This window comes from Notamacropus eugenii, chromosome 2 (assembly GCF_028372415.1).
Source record: "Notamacropus eugenii isolate mMacEug1 chromosome 2, mMacEug1.pri_v2, whole genome shotgun sequence".
Classification (NCBI taxonomy): domain Eukaryota; kingdom Metazoa; phylum Chordata; class Mammalia; order Diprotodontia; family Macropodidae; genus Notamacropus; species Notamacropus eugenii.
In genome coordinates this window covers 303,440,216-303,455,864 of record NC_092873.1, presented here as the reverse complement: position 1 = coordinate 303,455,864, position 15,649 = coordinate 303,440,216, and the positions used below count along the sequence as shown (strand labels likewise).

At 43.5% G+C, this 15,649-nt stretch overlaps 3 non-coding genes across 3 annotated transcripts; 1 reads left to right on the top strand and 2 right to left on the bottom strand.

Annotated features, from left to right (window-relative positions):
- Window positions 1–7,601: 7,601 nt before the first annotated feature.
- On the top strand, window positions 7,602–7,672 carry TRNAG-CCC (transfer RNA glycine (anticodon CCC)). The gene has a single exon. It is a non-coding gene; the product is annotated as a tRNA-Gly (tRNA).
- A 658-nt stretch (window positions 7,673–8,330) lies between these two features.
- Window positions 8,331–8,402, bottom strand: TRNAQ-CUG (transfer RNA glutamine (anticodon CUG)). Its single transcript has one exon. It is a non-coding gene; the product is annotated as a tRNA-Gln (tRNA).
- A 4,191-nt stretch (window positions 8,403–12,593) lies between these two features.
- On the bottom strand, window positions 12,594–12,664 carry TRNAG-CCC (transfer RNA glycine (anticodon CCC)). Its single transcript has one exon. It is a non-coding gene; the product is annotated as a tRNA-Gly (tRNA).
- Window positions 12,665–15,649: the final 2,985 nt, after the last annotated feature.

Below are 15,649 nucleotides of genomic sequence, written 5' to 3'. Positions count from 1 at the left end.
AAGAGTTACTCTTTTCACTATCATAGGTCAGTCTACTGTAAAACTTTATTAAGGACACAGTCTGCTAATTTTGAAATCAAAGAAATGCATAATTAAAATTCTAGTTGCATGTTAATTAAATTGTATATTTCTGTAGAATTATTGTAACTTAACACATCAATGTAAAATATGCAGGAGACCATTTCAATCAAAATAGAACTATGAAATAATATTAAAAATTCACACACTGGATTTTAAAGTGGTGATTTTATATTAGCAATATGGTTTTGTTTATGCCTATAAAACCCCAGGTTAAAAGCTATGCATAACTTTGGGGTTTTATTTTCTTTCATAACTAGAAAATGTTCTAGAGTCATCATTTCTTACAGCCCCAAATGGATTACTTGTCAAAAAGAATGAATAAGGAGTTCACAAAAGAAGAATTATAAACTATTAATTATATGAAATCACTAATAATAAGAGAAATATTTGTCAAAAAAACTCTAATAAGAGAAATAGTTGTCAAAAAAAAACTTCAGATGAAGAAAATTGGCTAAGATGACTTAAGTTGGGAATAGTCAATGATGAAGGGGTCATGGAAAAATAGAGAGATTAAAACACTCTTAGGGAAGATATCATTGGTCCAACCATTCTAGAAAGCAATTAGCAATTTTACTAGAAAAGTGACTAAAATGTTTCTTTGACCCAGACTTTCCAAGAATTCCTAACACACAGGAAGTTCATAGGTGAATTTTGCATTCATTCGCAAGTGGGGAACACCAGCAGGAAGGTAATGGGTCCAACATTCTGAACCCTGTGTGTAGTGCACATGAGCAATCAGGCCTCAAATTAGAGGTGAAACCTCCTAGGAAGTTGACAGGCTTGAATTTTTCTGAATTTCTGTTGTTCTGTCATCTTGAAATCTCTTTCCCAGGCTAAACCTCCCAAGACAATCAATATCTACAACTCTTTAGGAATCTCATGGGGATCTCTCCTGGGAGCAAACAAAGGAAAGGGCTTCATCTTCAAGGACACTTATGGATAGCCTTACCATTCCCTCTGTCCCTCATCTTCCTACTTCTGCAGTACCCTTCAACCGCATGAAACTATTATTCGACCTCTCATCTCCTTCAATCCATCTAATACCTGCATTTAAAGATCATATTTCATATACCATGAGTGACCTGGACAAGAGAAAAAACTAGATAAGATAGGAAACAGATCAGAAACCTGTAACAGTAGCAGGATTTTGTAATAATGAAGTCAAAAGCATTTCTGGAGCTATCCCTTTGCTCACAGAAGATGACAAATTATTGACAAGCTTCTGAGATGATTTTGCTTTTCAAAAGAATAATAGATGGAACTAAAAGTTTGGGCCTAATTTGAATTAATAAGTGGCAAAGTAGAAATGATGAGAACTTTGAGAAAACATGACCATTCCATCTTATGAATTTGTGATAGGTAAGAAAAGAAAAGCTAGATATAGATGCACACTCTAGATTTTGAGAAAGTTGAGTTTCAAATAATTTAGAGATAGGGTAGATTAACATTCTAGAGAGGAAGTAAACCCATGAGTGACCTAAAGAATGAAGTTTTGACAACAAAAATTATTCTAATGTAAGAGGAAACATCTAAGCCATGGATGCACAGGATATTCATTGACCACCTTATATTTCAAAGGCAGATACAGAAGATGGAAACAATAGCAGATATCTTAGAACAAATACAAGAATGACAATGTTAAGAGAAATGTCAGAAGTCCTACTAACAAGAAGATAAAAGAAGGGACTTGAGTTACAGAAATGGTATAGCTATATTTTATGCATTGTAATTCATTTACCTGAGAGTAAAAGTTTTAAAATAAAATTAAAAAAAAGTTATATTCCAGAAGAAGATAAAATGAGTTAATACTTACACAAATCCCATTACTAAGACAATTCCACAAATTCATGACTCTAAGATTCTAAATGTCAACAGGCTGATTACCATATGGACAATTTGGGCCAAAAAACCTGTCAGAAACCCAGGACACATTCTCTTGCACAGCTTGCAACCTGCCCCAGCTTGCATACTTATTATCTTTCCTTGTAATAATTTTTTCCCAACTCAACAAGAACTCCTCTATAATTGGGGAGTGAGTTTTCACAGTTGACATGTGTGTTTTATTGGTAGCATACAGAAACACCAGTGCTTTATGTGGGTTTATATCATATATATACACACATATTATATACAGATATAGATTTTATGAAGCCAGTCTCTAACCTGAAAATTTTCAGAGCCCCACAAATCAGGCTTAGAGACAAGAATGCCAGTAATCAAGTAATAGCTTAATTAATCAGTTTCAGAATGAGGAATCCTTTCCAAACTGGAGTAGCAAAGCTTATATACATAAATCATAGTGGGAGAAGACAAAGGGGAAGTGGATTACGAACAATTGTTTCCCAGGACGTGAGTGATTTCCCACACAAGCCCAGAGTACAGGACAATATAATTCTTTGATTTATTCAAATTTAGGGGATTATAACCACCCCCCAAAGCACTGAACCAGAGTTGAGTGATCGAGACAGGTTCTACAGTCTTTATTGGCATCTCTTAAGGTATACAGGTGTCAGAATGCAGTGATTCTGAAAGCATTGTCAAGAGTTTGATCGATCATTTCAAGCTGTGTGGAAGTCTGACTCCTAAGCCAGAAGAGGTATTTTTGAGAAATCTAATCTATTAGTATATTTATTATACATATCATATTGATTAAAATGAAAATCATAATTCTCTTCATAATTTTGTATTTATTTTATATCTACAACTTTACTGGATTTGTTGTTTAATTGAATTTTTTGCTGAATTCTTTAGGATTTGCTAAACAAACCATCATATCATCACCCAAAAAGCTATAACTGTGTTTCCTCTTTGACTGCTTATTCTATTGAGTTCTCTTTCTCTTATTGCTTTAGCTCTCATTTCTAGGACTGTTAAAAAGGAGGGCATTCTTGCTATACTCTTTGTCTCGTGAGAAAGTTTATCTCTATTACATATAATGTTTTGCTCTTGGTTTTTAGGACTTCTCACGTTAGTTTGTTTTTAGAAAAAATGGCCATTAGATTTTATCAAAAGTCTTTTTTTTTTACTTCCATTGATAAAATTTTATGGTTTTAATTATTTATATAATGAGTGTCACATCATACTTATACTTTTCCTTATGTGAAATTAGTACAGCATTTGCTGCATAAATCCAATACACTAGTCAAAATGTATAATCTTTCTAATATGTTGTTGTAGTCTATCTGCTAATATTTTATTTCCATCACTCTTTTCCACCCGTCAATCATCCAAGGACAAAGAAAAGAGAATGGGTTCAAGACAACACACTTCTCGTTCACTGAGAACATAGAATTTGAAGAAAACCTTAGCATCAGATTCTGCTTCAGGTTGGTGATTTTGGGCCTTTGGCAACTCAGGCTAGATGAAAGAAAAGTAAAGAAAAATCCTCCCTTTCAAAAACTAAATATAGTCAAGCAAAACAAGTTCACATATTGACTGCTTCTGAAAACGTGTGTCTCATTAGCCTCTGGTTCACTGCCTCTGTTCCAAGATGTGGGAAGCAAGGTATTCTTATCAGGCTTCTGGAGTCCCGATTGGGCGTTGCATTGGCCATGTTTCTGAAATCTGTGAAAGTTGTTTTTCTTTCCCTTACTGCAGTCACTGCATAACTTGTTCTCCTGATTCTGCTCACTGACTCTGCATCAGTTCCTACAAGTCTTTTCAAGAATTCTCTGAATCCATCCCTTTTACCATTTCTTCCACCTCAATAATATTCCTTTATATTCATGTAGCATTTATCCAACCTTTCTGCAGTCAATGGACATCCATCTCCCTTGTTTCTAGTCGTTTGCTGGATGTTGCTTTCTCCAAAGTTTCATAAATACATACATACTCTGACATACATGGCAGCCTCGCTAGGTCAGTCATTCCAAAATACTGTACGAAGTCGCTAGACAAATTCTCAGTGTCAGCAATAATCAATTCATGGTTATTAAGCCATTTCCAGTTCTTTGTAACCGTATGGACACTACTGTCTACGGGATTTACCAAGATAATCTTGAGGACTAAGATATAGAGGGATTAGGTGACTTGTCCAGGGTCACCCACAGATATTTAAGTGTCTGAGGTCAAATTTGAAATCAGGTCATGGAGCCACCTAATGAATTCATAATTTTGCCTATCTCCACAGCCTCTGCGTTTTGAAAAAAGGACTCCCCCAGAAAGAAAAACAACTAGTTAATGGAAGGCAGGTTCTGGCGTGCTAAACAGAATAAGAAGAGTTATCCAACAGTCCACCGCCTGTTTCAGTGGATATCTGGACAAACTAACCGCAATCTTAGAAATCCAAAAAGTTTTTGAGGTACACTATTGGGGATGTTGATTAGGAACGAGAGCATTGGGGGCCAATTAGCTCAGTTGGTTAGAGCGTGGTGCTAATAACGCCAAGGTCGTGGGTACGATCTCCGTACGGACTAGCCACTTTTACGAGAAATCCCTCTCGCAACTGAACTGAAGCACTTAGCTGCAAGTAAATTCCCCACTACAACTGCCCTATGCGGGGTCAACGAAACTAGCCAACTAGCCAAATGTGAAATGCCAGCTATTCGATCCCAACTAAGCATTACCACGGAAAATACGCAGATCTTCCAGAAACTTCAGTACCACTAGCAACAGCGAGGAGGGGGCAGGGAATGCGAGAACTCGTGGAGAGACCTTCTCGCCTAAATTTTTTAACATACACTTTTTACTAACAGCTCTCAGGTCACCAGAATTTCTTTCTTCCCCCAGACCCTCCACAAAACCAACCCATTCAACGAGCAATACAGTCTTTACAGAAAAAATGAGGAAGAAGGGAAAACACAACACAAAACTGAACATGCATTGTAAAAGTCTGAAAATAAGTGCAACGTTCCACAACCGTGGATCTCCGATACTTCTCCCAAAGAGTGCCGATCGGGATGCCTTCTTAGATCTCTTCGCTTGCGAACGTCGTGTGGTTGCTCTTCCACCGTCATTGTCTGTGTGGATGCTGTTTCCTCGGCTCTGCTTTACTTTACTCTGAATCAGAGTGTGGAAATCATTCCGTGCTTCTCCGTAGTAGGAAACGCGCAGAAACTGTATTGTCCTAGTTGCCCAAGAGTGAACGCCATCCTCAGGCTCAATTGGCAGAAATGGAAACTCAGCAAGGATTTTTATAATCCTTCTCCGACGCCAAGCCTCAAACACTGAACTAGCTGCGGGTGACCCTGGACAAGTCACTTATTCTCTGACTTGGATGAGAACGAACAGCTAGTTGCCTGGCTGTTCAAGGGCTGGAGCGACCCAGAGAACAGTTCCGAGATGCTGCAGGAATGAAGAGAAACCTCCTTGGAGCAATAAGGGTCCGGACAGACTCGAGCCTGGAAAGAGGAACACCCCCACCCCCAGTCCCCTCTATCTCTGCTCATCCTTTCTTTGCAGGAGCCCTCAACCTGGAGTCCCCGGGAGGAGCACGCGGCCTACCAGACCCGACACACTACTGGTCTCCTGTGAGTGTTCTGGAACGACTTCGCACTATTCCGTGCAAAGGATGCCAGGAGCTAGGTGGGGTTGCCCTGCTACTAGCTCTATACACTAAAGGAAAGAAAAAGAGGGGAAAGGATCCGTGTGTGCAATACATTTTTATGGCAGCTCTTCCCGTAGAGCAAAGAACTGGAAAAGAAAGGAGTACCCTCCAGTTGGGAACGGTCATTGGGAACGGTCCAGATTGTGATATCTGAGTGGAATGGCACACTAACGTAATGGGGCAAGAGAGTTTCAGCGAAACCACCGAATTTTATAAGATCTTTGACATTTTACCACCGTTGTTCAAACCCCAACTGTAAAAGGATGCAGTTCTGTCAGGTCAAAGCGGCTTGGAGGTTGGAGCAATCTGTTTCCTTCTTGTTAAAGCACTGGATTCTCTTTTAGTTTACGTGACTGGTTTGGGTCTGTTTTTGTTTCTGACAGTCCTTAGTGAACTGCACTGTGTTAGGAGCCCCACTGATGTCTCTGTGATAAAGATCAAGCAGAAGACTGCACTCTGTCTTTCCGGTTTCTCTCTCTGTGTTTCTCTCTGTCTCTCTCTCGTTCTTTCTGTCTTTGTCTCTGTCATTCCGGGTCTCTCTCTCTGTGTGTCTCTGTGTTTGTATCTCTCTGTCCCTCTCTTTCTGTCTCTGTAACTCTGCCTCCTTCTGTCTCCTACTCTTCTCTCAGTGTATCTCTGTCTCTCTGTATGTCTTTGTCTCTGTCATTCTATGTCTGTCTCTGTCTCTCTGTGTCTGTCTCTCTCTGTCTCTGTATTTCTGTCTCTGCCACTGTGTCTCTCAGCCTCCTCTCTTCTCTCTTCTCCCTGTGTGTCTCTGTCTGTCTTTGTGTCTCTCTCTCTCTGTGTCTGTCTCTATCTCTCTGTTCTTGTCTCTGTCTGTCTCTCCGTGTCTGTCTGTCTGTCTCTCTCTCAGCTTTAAAGCATTTCTCCATGCCGATTCCCCAGTCACCCTTATTCCCCCTTACTCCCTTTTCGGTCTTATCCTCATCACCACTGGGTCAGGTTTCGATTTCCAGCGCTGGCTTTGAAGGGGTATCATTAGCACGATCTGTGTGAAAATGTGACTGAGGCTAAGTACAGGAGGCCAGGACGAGCTCCAACGCTCTCTCGGAAGCTTCTGACCCCGGACCCAACGCCTGATTAGCCGCGGGGAAGCTGTGCTTGGTCGAATCACTGCGGTGCCTTGACTGAGTATCCGTGTTGAATGTCCTGCCAGCGCGTCATAGTCTGCATGGAAGTATGCTCGTTAAGTGTTCTGGGGGAAAGCTCTGGGTTTCTTGGCTCTACGCTCTTCAGTACGGCTGTACAGCTCTTGGCATCTTCGAAGATGTTTGTGGTGAGATCATGTATTCCGGGCCCTCAGTGGAGTCTGCAGTCCAGAACTGTTGACGTTGTCTTTGCAGAAAATCTGAGTCAATCATTTTAACATTTTCCAAAGAATCGACGGGATAACTGCGAAATTCCCAAGTGCCCCTGAATCAACTGTTTGTCAGAGTACTGTAATTGACTTGGAAGGAGCAAACACGTTTAGGCATCGGGTCCCAGTTCTATTAAAAGCCACAGTTCCCTAAGCCATATTAGCTTGTGCTCTCCCTTGTGCTATGCTTGGTTATTATGAAGTAAAGCCACGTAAAGGTAAGAAAGAAAATGTAAGCGAAGCTCAGGAGAGGGCTAAGAGCTAGAGATGTCCATGTAGGAGCGACCCGAGTGAAGTCGAGCCCTGCAGGGGGCTGAGCGGTGTGGGCAAGCGTGGAGGAAGGTAAGCCTGGGCTGAGAGGTTCGTAGGCTTGGAGCAGTCTGCTAGTGACCTCGGGGTCTTAGGGGTTATTTGGTACAAGTCCGTGAAATTGTAAACCAGGAACGTGAGGCCTGGAAAGATGAATGGATTTTAGAAAAAGTTTTTAGAAAAGGAATTTCTTTAGAATGAGGAGCCCCCTCTTACCTCCCGCCCCACCCTCCCACAGCCCCCCAGATCCTGGAGAGGTACAGTAGTAGAAAAGAGATCAGCACGAGCGCATTGGTGGTTCAGTGGTAGAATTCTCGCCTCCCACGCGGGAGACCCGGGTTCGATTCCCGGCCAATGCAGCAGTGTTTTAGGTATCTCCTCCCTTCTTGCTCCAATACCACTAACACGGACTCCTCTCCCCACTCCCTCCACCAAGTAATTGCTCCCTTGCTGGGATTCCACTCAAGCCTCTTGGCATCTCCCAGGCGACCCCATCACGCGGACCTCACACCCCTGTTTCTTTGTAGTCTCCAATCTCTTCTTGCTGATCGCCGTTCTCTATGTGAGCTTCATCTTCCATTCAATACACGTTCGTTGAACACCTCCTGCGCCATGTAGCTTTTGTTTTGTGTGCCTGTCTTCCTGCCCTCGGTGCTTACCACCGCGCCTGCCACAGAGCTGGCGCTTAATAAATGAGAGCTGACTGACAACTAGACCGACTCACTCACTGCTTGACTGACTCTTTGCTGGGCGCGATAAGACAGACGGGTATTCGCACTGACCCTGGAAGGCGAAAGGAGTCCAGAGATCGGGGTAAAGGATCAACTCAGTCGACACAGGATTTCGCCGAAGATACATAGCAAATCATGCCCCTTTCCAGTTTCTCTCTTTCCTAGGCTTAAGATACGACCTAACCCGTGTAAAAATCGACTAAGAGATAAGTAGCATAGTCGTCCTCCACTTTGGACCTAGACTAAGGGGAGTCGAGAAGGACGTGTAGAAAACAGAAAACGAGTCAGGTCCCACCGAGATTTGAACTCGGATCGCTGGATTCAGAGTCCAGAGTGCTAACCATTACACCATGGAACCGCTTTAGTGCGATTTTCCTTCCGACCCTTTTCAGCAATACTTGGACCGTTTACCTTTCCAAGTCAATCGCGAATCCCTTGTTCTCAAGAAATTCTACCTTGTGCAAGAAAAGAGACAAAGTTCACAGCGGCGAAGATACCATCTGCCACTTACATTGATCCACCTGTCTGACTCTGTGTGTGCGTCTCTATCTCTGACTTTCTGTCTCTCTCTGTGTCTGTGTCCGGGAGCCTGTCTCCGTCTCGGTTTCTGCCTGTCTCTGTCTCGATTTTTGTCTTTGTCTCCTTCATCTCTTCCCCTATCTTCCACCCTCCCCTTTTCATTTTTTACAGTAGTTTTCATAGGGTACTGTATTACATCGCCCTAAACAACAAAGGTGTTCGAAATCAATCAAAAATCATTGGCCTCCCCCCTCCCCTTCCACGCCCCCCGTACTCTCTCCGTCCACTCTTGGAAGAGGAAAGGGTCCCTTTCACAGAACTGTGGATTAGTCCCTGGAAGTCCAGCAGGGTTTCCTTGCATCGCAGTCAGTACTCCATTTGCAAGAAAGATGTCTAGACCTTTACTAAACAGAAAAGTGATGTGCACTACTGTAAAAGGTCTTTGCTCTGAGGACCTCAGCGTCCCAGCTCCTCAAATCACTCATCCTCGAATCCAGCTATGGAAGGAACACACAAAAATTATCATGACTAAGAAGCCCTTGTGGAGAAACCTGCTTAGCTTGGTCAAGAGGAACAGGTTGATACCTTTACCCTTCAGAACCTTAAGTCCCGAAACACCTCTACCACCCTACTCCCTAGGGTGTAGGCCTAGGGTCTTCCATAGACACTTGGGACCAAGAAGAAGAATTCTCCTCAATCACAGGTCCTACCTCAATCAGAGTTGGGCTAATGAGGCAGGGCTAGAAAGAGATGGAGAAAGAATGCATTTGGAATTAGTGCAGCCAAGAAAGGATCAGAATTCTCCAGGAATTCTCCAGTTCTCCACTCCAATGGAGTGGAAGGGAGGGGGAGAGATAGAAATTGGGAGAATAGAGGGATGGTGTCAGAGAAACTGAGACCAAGAAAGAGGCAGAAGGAGGGATGGAGAGAGAGAGAGAGAGAGAGAGAGAGAGAGAGAGAGAGAGAGAGAGAGAGAGAGAGAGAATCAGGGTACAGGGCAACAAGTGTGTGAAATTTGAAGGCCTTGCCATTTGCCCTTGAACAAAGTAGAGCTGTTTGAGAAAATAAAAATATTAAAGTGGAATGTACATGCTCCAAATGTCGCTGAAAGCTAGTGAAAGATAGCATTGCTTTAAGAGGTTTAATGATGTATGGGTAGGCATTCTGGGCTGTGGACTTGACTTTGGCAGCTCAGTTTGATTCAGGAGGAACCTCAGGTTTAATTTCTAGGAAATTCCTTTTCTCCATGCACTGACAAATAAATATGGTTCTCCATATTCTATCCAATGTGAAGGACTCTCCTACTTATCCCCCTCTTCCACTCCTTGGTGTGGAGGCACTATTTGGCTTGTTTGTTGTTTGTTCTTCAAGAAAGAAGAATGTGGCATTAGGAAGGTGATGTTATGACTTGCAAGTGAATTGCATTGAAGTGAGGGAGGGCTGTGAATAATCACCAGCCTCACTTTTTCCTCTGGAGCCCTCTGCCAGGAGCAAGATATAGATCAGAACAACTGGAGATGGAGCCTGGTGCAATGCGAGGCCTTGGCCTTTTAAAACTAAGGTCTTTCCAAGATCTCACTTTAACTGAGGCAACATAGGTTCAATGACTAAGGCCACGTAGGTTCAATGACTAAGACTAGGTAAGAAATGAACCAAGGAATGGCCCCTTTCACCTAATTTAAAAAAATCAATCTGGGAGGGGAAGACCCTCAGGATTTCTGGCCAAAACAGAAACAATTACCATTTGCATTCACTCTGTTGTTGTCCAATCAATGAGAGCCAGCATGAATTGGGTTAAAGGCATAGTCTTTAAGTAAGAAATGTAGCCAGTAAACCTCAAAATATCTGGTTGGGTTTCAGTCATCAAATTTTACATTCCTTTGGTCAGAAAACCCAAAGGTAAGGATACGATATCCTATGTGGACAAAGGGAGAGGATGGGAGAAAAAGAGAGGAGAGAAAGATGGAGAAGAAGAAGAAGAAGAAGAAGAAGAAGAAGAAGAAGAAGAAGAAGAAGAAGAAGGAGGAGGAGGAGGAGGAGGAGGAGGAGGAGGAGGAGGAGGAGGAGGAGGAGGAGGAGGAGGAGGAGGAGGAGGAGGAGGAGGACGAGGACGAGGACGAGGACGAGGACGAGGAGGACGAGGAGGACGAGGAGGACGAGGAGGACGAGGACGAGGAGGAGGACGAGGACGAGGAGGAGGAGGAGGACGAGGAGGAGGAAGGAAGGAAGGAAGGAAGGAAGGAAGGAAGGAAGGAAGGAAGGAAGGAAGGAAGGAAGGAAGGAAGGAAGGAAGGAAGGAAGGAAGGAAGGAGCTGCATTCCCCACCTGTAACTGGCCCTTTGGAAGAGCTCAGACCACTCGCACGCTGTTGTTTGTCCTTTCTTCTCAGACAGTACGAGGAGGTCAAGAAGGTGATGCCATGACTTGCGAATGAATTGGATTTAAGTGAGGGAGGGCTGTGCAAAGTCACCAGCCTCACTTTCTCCTCCGGAGCCATCTAGGTCTATTGGCAAGATATAGATGAGGACTATTGGAGATGGCTCCCACTATTTGACTAGGGAGGTCTTGGATACAGCACCGGGTCCGCGGTTCTCACATGCTTTTCTGCCTCTGTGCACTGGCTTTTGGGTTTTGTCCACCGCTGCTCTCTTCCAGATAGCCGGATCTCAGTGTCACTACAGATATACGTAAGCTTCCTGAGAGCATTTCCCATGCACTTGGCGTCTTTGGTTTCTAGTTTTGGACCTTGCGCAGTACCTTGTAGGCTCTTACTCGATGTTTTTTGGATTATGTTGTACCCCAGGGACTGATGGAAGGAGAAATGTGCGTGCGCGCGAGCCCGTGTTTTCATGTTTGGAAGTTGGATGCACTGAACTGAGTCTTTGTCCACATTCCTCGGTCTTCGACTCCAATTCCCAGCTCCGTTCTCCTCTCCCCCTTTTCTCCCCCCTCTCGCTTCCCTCCCCTCCTGCTTGTATGGAATGTCTTGCCCTTAAAGCACCTAAAGATGCCCGTAGGCGCTCGTTTAAACCTTGACCGAATGGGTGAATCCCAAAGAGAATAAGTGCTCTGAAATACTTGAGCTTGGGAAATTTATGACTCCTCGCTAAAAAAGTGGTCAGTCAGACTTGAGGGAAGATCCAGCCAAAAAGCCTGGACAATGGAAATAGAGAGCAAAAAAATGGGCGCAGCAGGGGACGTTGCCCTGTCAGCTGTTTTCATAACTTAATTAAATTCCTAGAGCCTCCATACTATGTGTGAATGTAACCACAAGAAATACGTCTCTCCCCGCCCCCCCCCCGGCAATATAGCTCCTTTTCAATATTAAAAAAAAGCATCTAAGTTTGGTCTAGTCATAGTTACGTCCACTGGTTGCACCCTCTAAGACTAGTTTATTTAGATACGTTTAGCTGGGCCCCAAAGCATCTATTAAACCTATACCCTCCTCCTAAGCATAAGGTTTGTTTAGATAAGTTTAGGCGGCTTCAAGATACCGCCCGTGCAGACGGTCTGTACGCGCGCAAGATAAAACTCCCCCTCCCCTTACACTTTAAAAAATTGGGGGAAAACCCCACGATTTTGTTTACCTGTCAGCTAGCGTAGGCTATGGCAGACCATCCATAGCTTAGTCATCGAAGCTGACTCTCTAGTAGGGCAGAAAGACCAGCCAGACTACCCAAGGGGAGCCAGGATCCAGCTTAGCTACAGGGTCATCCCGCATCCTTGACGTACAATCTGTGGCTTTCTGTCCTCCTGAGCAAATCTTAGGGGTGGGGAGAAGGTGGAAAGTGTGAATTGACTTTGTCGACAGCCTTAAGAGACAGTCTGGTACACATGGTAAGTGAAGACAGCTCTCATTGGTCTTGTCCAAACCGGACCTTAGGCATTTACACCTGTTATTACAATAAACGACGTTGGTTGAACGTCAATCCCTACTGGGCCTGAATTACTAGCGACACAGGTCCAACGTGCCACAAAGACTACAAAAAGAATAGTGCTTTAAAAAGAGAACGAATCCAGGAAACACATCTGCATTGGCCGGGAATCGAACCCGGGTCTCCCGCGTGGGAGGCGAGAATTCTACCACTGAACCACCAATGCCCCCGTATAAGAATTGTTTCTTCCTATTCTTCTCCTTCTTTATCTTTGAGGGTTCTGTGCCTAATGAAATAAGCGTCTTACGAAGTCTCCTAAATCCACTAGGCCTCGAGTCCCTGATCTGCACAATTGCAGCACCAATCGCACCAGCAAACTTGACGCCTCGAAACCTATGTCCCTCTTATTTTCTCTTCCCTTAGCTTTCTTTGTACTTCCCCATGGCTCAGTCCTTAGAGACTGTATCACACACTCACATACACACGTACACAGGTTGGGTCCTCTGTGAGGGAGAGCACACACACACATGCACACACACCTGAATTCAGAAATACATTTTACTCAGATATGGGTATAATTCTAGCCAGGTATTCCTTCTCTGAAGAGAGTTTGTGTGGCTCCAATCTCCTTCTCCCCTGCTTTGAGCAATCAGACTCTCCCTTGGAGATGAAGTGGCAGAGGATACTCTAGAAATATCCCGTTATTCGTTCCTTTCTCCAAGTCACTTGTAGTTAGACCATTGTGAGCATATACTTAACCTGTATGGCCAACACTAACACACAATTTACAGACTTTTTAAAAAACTCTTCTCTTTGATCTCCCTGAAGCCTGATACTGTTAACTACTGTCTTGTCCTGGGCACTTTCTACTGCCTGCTTTTTTTCTCATACAATTGTATTATTTCTCCTCCTACCCATCCATTTCTTCTCAGTCTTTTCTAGCGTTCTTCATTCACATCTCACACTTTAACTGAAGTTGTATGCCAAAGCTCTATCTGGGACCCTCTTGTCTCCTCTCTCTACATTTTCTTTCTTTTTGTATAAAAATAAATAAAGTAATTGACACGGATGCTTCTCTTCCTTCCAAACCCTCCCTACATTTTAAAAGAAAAAGAAAACCCTTGTAGCCAATAAGCAACTTTCCTCGTTGTTCATGTCCAAAAATGTATGTCTATTTGTACATCTTGAATTCGTGGCTTTCCTGTCAGGGGATGAGCAGCACAGAATGTCATCATTCCTCTGGAATTATTGGTGGTCATTGCAATGAAGAGAAACATTTATTCCTTGCTTGTTTTTTCTTCTTTAGAATGTTGGTAGTGCATAAACTGTTGTCTCAGTTCTCCTTACTTCACTCTGCCTCAGTTCATACAAACCTTCCCAGGATATTCTGAAATGATCCCACACCTTATTTCTTGTGGTGGATTCCATTACATTTATATATTACAATTTGTCCAGCCATTCCCCGATTGATGGACACTTCCCTTACTTTCAAGTTCGTTCTTCATCACTACAAAAAGGCACTATAACTACTTTTGTGCAGAGTCCTTTTCTTCTTACTTTGATCTCTTTGGGGTATAGATCTAGTGGTCTTTCAGCATTTTCTTTGTATCATTTCATCAGCTCCCATTGATTTAACTACCACGTCCAGGCAAACGACTCCTTACTGCATGGATGTATGTATGCATGCATGGGTACATAAATGCAAGTATACACATAAATATATATTAGGCCTCATATGTATAAACATAAGACATCAAGGGGAAAGCAAAAGTCAAATACTTTACCCAGGAAGGTACAGATAATGAGATATACACACATAACCGTACATATGTATGTATATGTACATATATGCATAGACATATGTACCAACATAAACATATTTATGTATATACACGTATATAGGTGAAGTGGTTGACCTTTGATTTCTCCTTGAAACTTATCCTTGTGTGAAAATGTAATTCAAGTCCAAGAGAGGTAAGAGCATGGCATTGTTGCTCTGTGTGTCTGCTTCTGTCTGTCTTTGTGTGTGTGTGCGTCAGAGAGAGAGAGAGAGAGAGAGAGAGAGAGAGAGAGAGAGAGGAAGAAACACAGTCTCTGATGGCTGAGCTGTGGGCAGGAGCAAAGGAAGTTAAGGGGAGAGACACTCATAGGTTTTGAGGAGTCAAGGATCTTGGAAGTTAGTGGGTGCCTCTGGTGTTGCAACTGTGCAGGGACCCGAGGGCTAGTAGTAGATTTAGGTAAATTTGTGACGATCTGCTTACTATACACAGAAACCCCAAAGATAAAGAGAACAATCAGGAAGAAGACGCTGGAGGCCGTGGTAGTGGTGGTTCAGTGGCAGAATTTTTGCCCCCTATACGGGAGACCCGGGTTCGATTCCCGCCCAGCGCAGGTTTTGTTTTTTCCTATTCCTTCCTTCCTTCCTTCCTTCCTTCCTTCCTTCCTTCCTTCCTTCCTTCCTTCCTTCCTTCCTTCCTTCCTTCCTCCTCCTCGTCCTCCTCCTCCTCCTCGTCCTCCTCCTCCTCGTCCTCGTCCTCCTCGTCCTCCTCGTCCTCCTCGTCCTCGTCCTCGTCCTCGTCCTCCTCCTCGTCCTCGTCCTCCTCGTCCTCGTCCTCCTCCTCCTCCTCCTCCTCCTCCTCCTCCTCCTCCTCCTCCTCCTCCTTCTTCTTCTTCTTCTTCTTCTTCTTCTTCTTCTTCTTCTTCTTCTTCTTCTTCTTCTTCTTCTCCATCTTTCTCTCCTCTCTTTTTCTCCCATCCTCTCCCTTTGTCCACATAGGATATCGTATCCTTACCTTTGGGTTTTCTGACCAAAGGAATGTAAAATTTGATGACTGAAACCCAACCAGATATTTTGAGGTTTACTGGCTACATTTCTTACTTAAAGACTATGCCTTTAACCCAATTCATGCTGGCTCTCATTGATTGGACAACAACAGAGTGAATGCAAATGGTAATTGTTTCTGTTTTGGCCAGAAATCCTGAGGGTCTTCCCCTCCCAGATTGATTTTTTTAAATTAGGTGAAAGGGGCCATTCCTTGGTTCATTTCTTACCTAGTCTTAGTCATTGAACCTACGTGGCCTTAGTCATTGAACCTATGTTGCCTCAGTTAAAGTGAGATCTTGGAAAGACCTTAGTTTTAAAAGGCCAAGGCCTCGCATTGCACCAGGCTCCATCTCCAGTTGTTCTGATCTATATCTTGCTCCTGGCAGA